General features: G+C 41.2%; 1 long non-coding RNA gene across 1 annotated transcript in view; it reads right to left on the bottom strand.

The window, feature by feature from the left end:
* Nucleotides 1–4113, bottom strand: part of LOC116697864 (uncharacterized) — a 12867-nt gene extending 8754 nt beyond the window's left edge. The window contains exon 1 of the long non-coding RNA XR_004334065.1: nucleotides 4102–4113. This is a non-coding gene — a long non-coding RNA (uncharacterized LOC116697864). The remainder of the gene's footprint in view (nucleotides 1–4101) is intronic.
* Between the last annotated feature and the right edge of the window lie 7101 nt (nucleotides 4114–11214).

The raw sequence follows: 11214 nt of genomic DNA, 5'->3' as shown, positions 1-11214 counted from the left end.
TATGATTACCCCACATGCTTAAGGCGCGCCTTTACATTTGCTTGCTTTTCACGCTTACTTTTTTCAGCTTGAGTCTAATTGAATTTACAAGTATTACCAAGTGTTGACAAGTAAGTGTTTACATCCATTATAATGCTGCTGCAACATGAATAAGTAAATTTGAGAACAAGAGCACATTAAGACCACTCACTAATGGGTGGAGGGAATAACGAGCTTCGGAACAGCTGAGTCTACTTGCACTCCTAATACATTTTGATAAACGCTATACTATTAGCCATATGTATTACAGAGTCTTTTCATGTCATGCTGTTTTATTATAAATATAAAGAAAGTAGCCGACAATATGACGGCCTCCAGTTCCAGCTGAGATGATGAGACCATTAAACACACAGCTGGTTGGATCCTTTATACTTTCTACAATGGGAGGTTTGAGTACTTTTACTTTTAATACATTAAGTACATTTTCCAGAAAATACTTACATACTTTAACTTAAGTAGTATTTTCATTTCAGGACTTCACTTGTAATAGAGTATTTTACATTGTGTTATTAGTGCTTCTACTTAACTAAACAATGTAACTACTGCACATGGATTAGGACAGTGTTGGGGTGAGGATATCAAATCCAATGTTGTAGTACTGGAGTCTACTTTGGAACTCAATTCCGGACTTGGACTTGTTGGTATTTGCACTCGGACTTGTCTCGGACTCGGCCATTAGTCTCGCCAAATATTCTAGTTGGTCCTGATGCTTATTTTCTAAAGTAACTTCCACCTTCAATACAAAACCGTTGATGCAGCGTGCTTGTTTAAAAAAAGGGTTTTGGTTTTATTGAAAATCCATGTAGAATGGGCATTGACATTGGTCTCCTGGGAGATGCCTGGCTATGTCACATGCCTCCGCGCAGCATGCACACGCGGAGGCATCAATCATTTTCATTCAGACACCACGTCGACAGCACTTTGTACTATGAATTCTTCAGGACAAGTAATAAGTTCAACAATGGGAACATGTCTGTTTTTTGACACCTGTGTTGCATCCTATTTGTTACATTTCAGTTGTCAGTCCAGAATTGTCTTCGTCCACCAGAGTGAAAAGACTCAATGTCTAAAATGTGAAGCCGCACTTCAGCTTTAGTGAAATTGCTCTACTTAAAGTAAATAATATATCCTTGTTTTATCTTACATTATTGTTATTCTTCACTTGCTTTTTGATCTTTACCAATAATAATGCAAAATGATCATCTTAAAATAGAAGATCTGCTGTCTCTCATGCATGCTCAACAGGTAAGTAAGTGGTCTTGAAGAGGATTCTTATTGTTCTCTCTTGGTCTTAACTTGGTCTCAACTAGTCCTGGTCTTGGACTCTACAAAGGTGGTATAAATCAGATCCGGAGCTGTCTATGAAAGCCATTATTACCGTAAAGTCATTATTATCATCATTGACAGTGCAGTGGGGTCACACCCCGCGTCAGCAATTCATCTTTTCTTTTTATAGTCAATATTTCTCACTTCCTGTTTTACTTTATAACTCACACTGTCTTGTTTCAAGCCGCTCTACTTTCCGCCTGTGTGATCACCCGCCCCGCTCTAATGTGTGTTTTACCTCCGTCTAATTGTATTCATTCCCCCTCTCACTAGCAGTAGTTGCCACATCGTTTTGTACCCCAGTGACAGTGTTCTAGCATTCCCTCCTCGTGTTTCTAGTAGTTAATACGTTTTTTGACTCTGCCTTTGTGTAGTGATTTGGATACCTCAGACTAGTCCTTTTAACTTGGCCTGTTCTTGTTCAGAGTTTTGTGCATTTGAGTCCATCCTGTGACAGACCTGACTAGTGGTTTATAGGAAATCAATAATGTATCAAATCAAAGCTTTTCAGAATAAATGGAAACAATGCAGCTATAATGTATATCTACAATATGCTTTTTTGTGCTTTATCACTATTGTAACTCTCACTCTCTACACTCTCTCACTCTCACTCACTTGCACATCTTGTCTGAGCGGTTGACATTGAAATGTAAAGCATCCAGACGTGCTGGAAACGCGGATGATGCAATCCCAGGAAATCTACTATTTAAAAAAGCAATGCTCCAAGGAGTGCGTATGTTAGCAGGTTGCTGTTGTGTTTACCAATGTTGTCTGGCTTTGAAATCCAGAACCAAATCTAAAAGATTAAGGGTCCGGCATCGAGTAAAGAAAGTCTCCCATCTCGAGCGGCGGCACCAAGCACTCATTTGAAAATCTCACTGCACGCGATTGGATAACACCACGACCTATTGCAAGACATGGGGTGAAGTATACAGAGACCCGTACGTTTAGCAAACACCAAAGCTAACTGGTAGATTAGGCTGTCGTCATCTGTTCAGCTCGCCTCTGGCCCCCCCAATATCAGATACACCAATGTGATTGGTGCAGCTCGCCTCTGGCCCCCCTATATGAGATACACCAATGTGATTTGGGCAGCTCGACTATAAGGACACAGTTAATGAGCAGCATTACCAGTTTCTACCAGTTTTGGCTTCAGAATGCACATTGACCCCTGTCTCTTTCAGTAGTGTAGCAGTGAGAAAGGATCACTTCATAGCGAGTGTGGACTGGATTTCAACCAATAACTCTTTCAATGTAGGCTACATATTAGTGTATGAGCAAGACAGACCCTCCAAAGTAGTTCTTTAAAGCTTGAATAAACCTTTTCTTTACATGAGACAGGAAGTAGATCGCCATCCAGCTCATGCACACAGATTGTCACAAATTTAAAACTGTAGTGCAGAACATTTTTGCATTAATCAAAGTTTAAACTTTGTCTTTGCACGGCGTGCGCCATCTAGTGAGCTCAGAAAATAAGGACAGCGGTTCCTGAAGCTTCATTTGACCGTCACTGGGTGAAACATCAGTTAGGTTAAATTAGAATAATACAACTCTCTGGCTAAGGGGAAAAACACTCTGTCTTTTACTGCATTTACAAGGCTGAGCAATTACTGAAAAATTACTGTAGTTGCTATAAAGAATGTGTTTTGCTTTCAAGTGATTGGAACCAATCACAATTGTCCTGATGGGCCCTAAGCCCCTGATGCAGCAAGGGTGCCCATGCAAAAGAGACGTAGATAGATAGAGATAGTGGAAGGGGAGGGACTGCCTGAACTTCCTCCCCAGTGCTGCAAAGGAAGGTCTGGCTCGCCCACACAGCATTCTGGGATGGGAGAAAAATGTGCTCTGGTTTATTTAAACCAATCACAATCGTCTTTAGTGACGCTGGACGTAGCCACGGTGCCTCAAAATAAACTGAACCAATTACGACTTGCAGAGTCTACCACAGTGTGTAAAGCATCAAGCTTTGTTTCAAGGTGGAACTTGGAAACCCTGTTTATCGGGATGTGAGCCAACCGTTCAGGAACTTGGTTCAGAGCACCAATTTTAACTGGGATGGTAGAGTAGTGGTTGGTCTGACTGAACAAGTCCTTACACCAGAGTACATAGAAAATGACCAAAACATTCTCACTGTCAGCGCATCAAAAATTTACTTTAGCATTTGTTGCTGATGTAAAAAGTCTCCTTTAGCTTCTGGTCCTTAGGTGTCATATTAAGACGAGCTTGGTCGGGACTGGTGGCGTCACTTTTTGACGCTCTGGGTTGGCTCGTTTAACTGACATGTGGCACAAGAAAAACGGTTGTTGAGGTGAAAAACTGTCCATTTTAGTAACAAGCAGGATAAGAATGGGACACAAACCCCGGTCTCCTGGGGGAAAGTCTCCCCAAACAACCTCCTAATATGGATTTTCAGACTTTCATACTACTAGCTACCTTGAGCTGATGCCATGCCCAGTTCATTCCATACAGAGGCTAAAGGGGGATTTTTGCATCCGTATGTGACGCTGGGAGCCGCTGACCAAGTGTCAGTATTTGACGAGTTGGGAGTGAGAACAGGTTGAAACGAAACAATGCAAGGATGACGATGGCAAAGCCTACATTGAGACTGATCGCTGTGGAGCTGCAGGCTCTAACACGGAGTTTGCGGCATGTTAATGTGATTTACAGTGGACACTGGCCTCTCCACAAGGCCATTTTGTGTAGCTCAGGGTTGTTTCCGCATTTGCACCTATTTACAGATGATGATGAAAGCCTGCTGGCACTGTTTTACCCCCATACACACACACAGAGAAACACAAACACACACACACACACACACACACACTACAAATCAACACAGCCACTCCAAACACAACTAAAAAGCAATCATAATTTAGTTATTCACCCTGCTCCATCCCTTTCCTTCCTTAACAAGCAACAGGATTGTAATCGGTCATACATCTATCTAATTCTGATCCAGTGTTTTGGAGAAAGCTGTCACAATCACAGTCTCAATGGGATGTAGATGAGATGGATCAGTGCATCAATAACAAACACGTCAATGGCACTGGTGATGTGCATTCAGTCGTAAAGCAAGCAGACCAGACGAGAGTTGGTGTGCTTGATACTTTGGAGACGAATAAATCAGTCTTTCTTTTTTTAGAATCAACCAGACATTTTTTTTGGAATTAGGTGACAAACTGATCTAATTGAAATAAAACATTCACTTACTAGCTTTTCTATAGCATTTGAACCCTACTGCTTTTTTTGTAGAGGCTGAAAGAGGAATTTAATCTAAGTGCGTAGCCACTGTATTGTCCAGATTGCCCACAACCCATGTTACTGCATGTGCTGTAGCATAAGGATATCTGATAACACAAATGGGGGTAGCTCATAGTATGTGTGTGTGTGTGTGTGTGTGTGTGTGTGTGTGTGTGTGTGTGTGTGTGTGTGTGTGTGTGTGTGTGTGTGTGTGGTGTGTGTGTGGTGTGTGTGTAAGCTAATTTCCTTGCCACTGATGAAAAAACAGTGCATGAAACATTTTCACCTTGTTATGTTGCGGATGACTAAGTGATGAATCAACACATGGGATCTATAAAGGGATACTTTGCCGATTTTCAACCAGCAAGGTATCATAACAATGAAATGGAAATGAACTATGTTAACCTTGCCTCCATCTTGCCTGCACTCAGAACTCTCTCAGCTGTAAAACAAGAGTTTGTGAACAGGAAGTAAGCACCATACTGTTTACTGTTTCCCCGCATGCTCACGTATGTGATTATGACAGGATGCAATTATGGCATGTACAGTTCTTTTCTGTGCTTGCATAACTGTGTGAAAGCAAAACTAACTGGATCAAATGTGTGCAATATAGAAAAAAACATTAACTAGTCCCGACCTTGGTTCAGACACAGAAAACCACTGTAAAAAACATCTCCCCACTATCGCTAGCTGCCTGTCCCCTGAACACACGTAAAAAACATCTCTCCATATAGCTAGCTGCCTGTCCCCTAACACACTGTAAAAAAACTCCTCACTATCTGCTAGTGCCTGTCCCCTGAACACACTGTAAAAAACTCTCCTTACATCTGCTAGCTGCCTTGCTTGAAAACACTGTAAAAAACCTCTCCTCACTATCTGTTAGCTGCCTGTCCCCAGAACACACTGTAAAAACATTCTCACTATCTGCTAGCTGCCTGTTCCCTGAACAACACTGTAAAAAAACATCCCTCACTATCTGTTAGCTGCCTGTCCCAGAAAACACTGTAAAAAACATCTCACCATATGCTAGCTGCCTGTCCCCTGAACACACTGTAAAAAAAATCTCCTCACTATCTGCTAGCTGCCTGTCCCCAGAACACACTGTAAAAAACATCTCTCACTATCTGCTAGCTGCCTGTCCCCAGAACACACTGTTAAAACATCTCCTCAATGCTAGCTGCCTGTCCCCAGAACACACTGTAAAACATCTCCTCACTATCTGCTAGCTGCCGTCCCAGAAACACAAGGTAAAAAACATCTCCTCACTATCTGCTAGCTGCCTGTCCCCAGAACACACTGTAAAAAACGTGTCCTAACTATCTGCTAGCTGCCTGTCCCCTTAACACACTGTAAAAAATGTGTCCTAACTATCTGCTAGCTGCCTGTCCCCTTAACACACTGTAAAAAACGTGTCCTAACTATCTGCTAGCTGCCTGTCCCAGAACACACTGTAAAAAACGCAGTCTCTGTAGCCAACCTGCATCATGAACCATAACAAACAGTGTTCCAGCCACTAACCAAGACAAAAAGGATTTGGGGGTGGGGTTTTGCAGAAGCACAAAAAGTCTAAGCCCAAAGAAATTCCCCTTCATGATTCAGGTCAAAGATGGGCCTAGAAACGATGGTTGTGTGCATAGACAGAACTAGAAGGCCACTTCATGTTTTAATTTGAAGACTAATGTTCAGATACCCCGAGGCAAGAGCATATAACGACTAGACTTTAAATGAATGGTCTGAACACTGCTTGGTTGCTTGGCATGCTGTTATGTGAATGACTTTTCTGTGGACCAGGTGTGATTAAGAAGTTAAATTACAAGAAGAAGGTTGGTTGTATATATCCATCTAACATTAAATTACATGTCATTTAGGGACTGTTTGTTTTTTATTGAAGGGGCTACCAGAGGGGTTTCGGGGTCTTCGGTCAAAAAAGACTTGACCCTCCGTTCATCAGTAATACATTTTTCTATGGCCTTCCAAAATGATTGGGAAAAAAAGCATGATCCCCCCCCCAAACAAACTGTTGTTAATGCCTTCTGTTCTGGTTTGCGCTTGGCCAAAACGGGCAGGTAACCATTGGTTTTGTAAAACCATGCCATTTCAGTTGATTTCCTCACTAACACTGTTACAGAATAAGCATGGAAACTAAATGCACACTTCCTGCATTACTGCATTACTTCAAATACTAAGATCCTCCTCTAGTAGACTAGTATTCACATGAAATTAAACAACAAAAACATTGAGAACATTCAACTATGGACTCATCCCTAGGCTTCCTCAGTCATTGTATATTTTTAAAATTGCTGACGCTTTTATCTAAAGTGGCATCCAATTGCTGTATACTGTATATCAGAGGTTTGCACGCCTCTGGATTAACTAGGGGTTAAGTGTCTTGCTCAGGGACACATTGGTTGATGGCTCGAGTGGGAATCAAACCCAGGTCTCCAACACCAAAGGCATGGGTCCTATCACCATGCCTCTTTGGAGAAACCAAACTGAAACACATTCTCTTGCTGTACTCAACAGAAGCTAAATGCCTATAAAAATGGAATCTTAATGTTCTGGCATGGATTTTCACAACCAGTTGTACATATACAGTAAATGAATAACATCAAGATTTACAGTTATGTCTGACTAGACTTTTCAGAAATCGGGGAATTTTTGGCAACCCCTACTGAGATATGAAGTGATGCTGCAGACAGGAGCTGTGTTGAGAGAGCGGGGGTGGGAAAAACAATAAAAAGATCGGAGTCTTCCATCACCTAAACATCGCTGCAGCCTCTCTTTCACCATCCCAGCCTCGTCGATTTTAGCAGAAAGAAACGGAAACAAAAAAAGCAATTTCAAATGTAATTTTGCAACAACACCAATAAACCTCAACTTTATTCCCCAGAGACACAACTGTGCGCACCCCCGCTGGCAACGGAGGACTCTGTGGTTGTATTACTTGGTAGTCCAAATGGTGTGTTTACTCTGCATGACTAAATATGAACTTCAAGACATGGTGAGCCCTTTTTTTTATATGCTTGAGGTACGCAGACACTTTGGATGACTTTTCATTTGCTTTTTTTAGATTAACCTTTTAGTTTCCAGGCAAATAAAGTTCAACTTTAGGATATTATGAATATATTATGAGTATCTTTTCCAGAAAGACAAGACATCTCTAAAAAACGTTTCATTTATAATAAAACATCAGATTTTTATAAACTACGTGTTTTTTGTGTGCGTGTCCACTACATTCATCTGACAGCTTTATGAACCTCCAGTTTCCAGTTTTTCCAGTGTGGCATTAGTCCTTTTGTCTGTAAGTAAATGATGTCACTACTTCTTCCATCGATGGTCTTCCTCTTCCTCGCTGCCCTCTGCCTGGCAGACTGCCTCCTGTCTTCCTCTGACAGTGGTTCATTGTTTGAATCCCCTGACAGTGACGGATGTCAGAGAAGGTGCAAACGTTAAACACATGTCCCCCTGACCTTCTTTTCTTTTGCTCAACTGGTTCTATTTGTTTTTTCCTGGGATAGATTTTGATGCTTTGACAGTTTGAGGTTGTGAAAACTTGATTGTTGGCTGCATTAACATAGAGAAAGGAGGAGAGGACGGATTCTCACAGCATTCCTTATAAGAGAGGGTTGCCCTGGACACGCAGCCATAATGCAAGTAAGCACCTGACCAAAACAAGAAAGCCATTTAGTTGTGGAGTCATAAATACAGAATATTTATGATGCTTTTCATGTGTCAGGGGAAAAAAAAAAGATGCCGCTCTGCTGACAGACATAATGAAATTATTAAATGCAACCTGAGCTCAGGAGGCCTTTGGCTGAACAGCAAAATAATTTATCACAAACAGTAATCGCTGGACACGTATAATTTACAATAAAATAAATTGGGCCGTCACTCCACTTTTGGCAAGCCCGTGTTTAGATGTGGTTTAGTGGTTATGGAACCTAAATCGCTTATTACAGCAGAAGTGCCAGTGCTGGTGCTTGTCAAATTTTGTGTGTGCACATACTGTACATGCTCACGCTTGAGTGTGTTTGAATATGAGTGTTCGGCAAAGACGGGAAGTAGATTTTTCAGCTGTTTTTTTCTATATTTTTGGGCCGACTTTTTACTTTTACTCCTTACATTTCAACACTGATATCGGTACTTTCTACTCCTTACATTTTACAATGGCTCATTACTTTAGTTTCAAATAATTTCAGTGGAGTTATCAATACTATTTTTTGCATCATCAATACCAAATTTAATCTAATTGGATGGGACTATACGTTGCACTTGACCACCACTACAAGACGACTCGACAGATTCAGCGGCATTCATTGGCAGCAAATTATGGCGACTTGATGGTGCTAAGAGCCTTTTTCCATCTCCACTGAAGTTTTTTTAGCGTGCATTCTAATAACATGTGAGTTCCAGGTAGTTTTGTATGAATAAGGGTTTAGGTTAGGGTTATTGTTAGGGTCATACACAAGGCTACTTTTACTTATATACTTGAAGTAAATTCCCAAGCCTGTACTTTGTTACTTTTACTTGGGCAAAGAAGTTACATCAGTACTTCTACTTTTACTAGAGTGTATTTAATACAAGTATCTGTACTTCTGCTTGAGTACGAGAAGTGAGGACGTTTGCCATCTGTGGTGTTCGGCCTAGGATTTTGACGGTATGACAACCTTCACCATGTCTGGGAAAAAAAAATAACTTCATTCCATTAGACACAATGTATTTTATTAAACACCCTGGCAGGGACAGGGATTTCTTTCTCTGGTGTTCTTTCATCAGTCGTGGCTCATCCGGAGCAGATCTGAAGCCCCCTGTGCAAAGACACGCCCATTCTCTCTTCTGAACTCAGCTTTACATACCGGCTATCTTAATGCCTGTCCTGCCTTTCACACAGATACAGACACATTGTACTTTCGTTACTAGTTACTTTACTTTACACAGATACAGACTCATTTTAAAGCTCCGGAAAACCTGGTTTCAGAACTTACTGCGGTGATGCACTAATTCAGCTAGATGCAGACCAGAACCAGAGACATGGCTGTTTCTTATTCCATGCATTCTTCCTGGTCAGCACCTGGTGCCTGCATCACAGGCTGTTGAGTTGGAGATTCGGGGTGTGTTAACATGCATTCACACTGACTGGGTCGGCCGTCAGACGGTGCGGCGAAAACACAGGTCTGCCCATTTTACCAAGAGCGGACAGTTTCCTGCAGCAACAAAGCACAGTCCTACTGTCTGACACAAAGCTGCATTCATGAGCAATCGGAAACGTCAAGATTTAGAAAGGATCTGAAGGAAAACATTAACTGAAATACAGAGTCTCTTTGCGCGAAAAGAACAGGATGTCACACAAAAAAGCCATTTAAGTGGCCTTATATCTGGATTCTATGCAGTATGTCCAGGCGAACGTCCATTGGCTGTCCCCTCGGGCTTGATAGGCAGTTCCATCTGACTGCCGTAGCCCACTCAGCAGTCCAGCCCTCACCCCTGCGTATCCAGCTCCACTAGTCTCACAAATAGCCATTCTGCTGTAATTCTTTTCTTTGACAGGTCTGAAGAAAGGCATAGCAGGCAGGTGTCCATGTCCATTTACATTGGACACACATTGGTGGGAGTGCAAATCAGGCTTTTCTTGTGTGCTCTAGTGTTACACCAGATAAGACTTATTACACAGTACCACGCACAGCCACAGCATTATAGATTGCAAGAAAAAAAGTGTATTTCTGTCTTTGTGCGTGTTATCGTCGTGAGCTCAAAGACAGTTTTTTTTGTGTAGCGGTTCCCGTGTCTCACTCAAAAACAAAGCGTTAAGAATAAACAACCCGTTCTCAAAGCCCTTTAAAGCCCTTCATGGACTAGCTTCAGTCTACATCATTGATCTGTTGAAGCCACATGCTCCTTTAAGGTCATTAAGGTCTGCAAACAAGAGAGACTGTGGAATGAATAGCCTCTTCATGTCAGACTGGCCCTCAGGCTTCGGCTTTTAAATTGTGACTTTTATTCCTATAAAATATTTATATTTTAAAATTTGTATATACTATTCAACTATTTATCTGGTGTTGTATTGTCAATTTATTGTTTCATGTCAATGATAACTTCAGATACAGTATTAGGGGACCACTAAGGTCTATATAAAAAATGAGAAACTTTAGATCCATATTAGGGACCACTAAGGTCTATATAAAAGGACTTCAAGACAGTATTAGGGGACCACTAAGGTCTATATAAAAGAGACTCAGTACAGTATTAGGGACCACTAAGGTCTATATAAAAGAGATCAGATACAGTATAGGGGACACTAAGGTCTATATAAAGAGACTTAGATCCAGTATTAGGGACCACTAAGGTCTATAAAAGAGACTTCAGATACAGTATAAGGACCACTAAGGTCTATTAAAAGAGACTCAGATACAGTCTAGGACCACTAAGGCTATAAAAAGAGACTTAGATACAGTATTATGGACCACTAAGGCATATAAAAGGACCTCAGATACAGTATTAGGGGCAACTAAGGTCTATATAAAAGAGACTTTAGATCGTATTAGGGACCACAAAGGTCTATATAAAAGAGACTCAGATACAGTATTAGGACCACTAAGGTCTATATAAAGA

This window comes from Etheostoma spectabile, chromosome 11, assembly GCF_008692095.1.
Source record: "Etheostoma spectabile isolate EspeVRDwgs_2016 chromosome 11, UIUC_Espe_1.0, whole genome shotgun sequence".
Taxonomy (NCBI): domain Eukaryota; kingdom Metazoa; phylum Chordata; class Actinopteri; order Perciformes; family Percidae; genus Etheostoma; species Etheostoma spectabile.
Note: the sequence above shows the minus strand (reverse complement) of the source record. Positions and strands in the feature narration are given on the sequence as shown.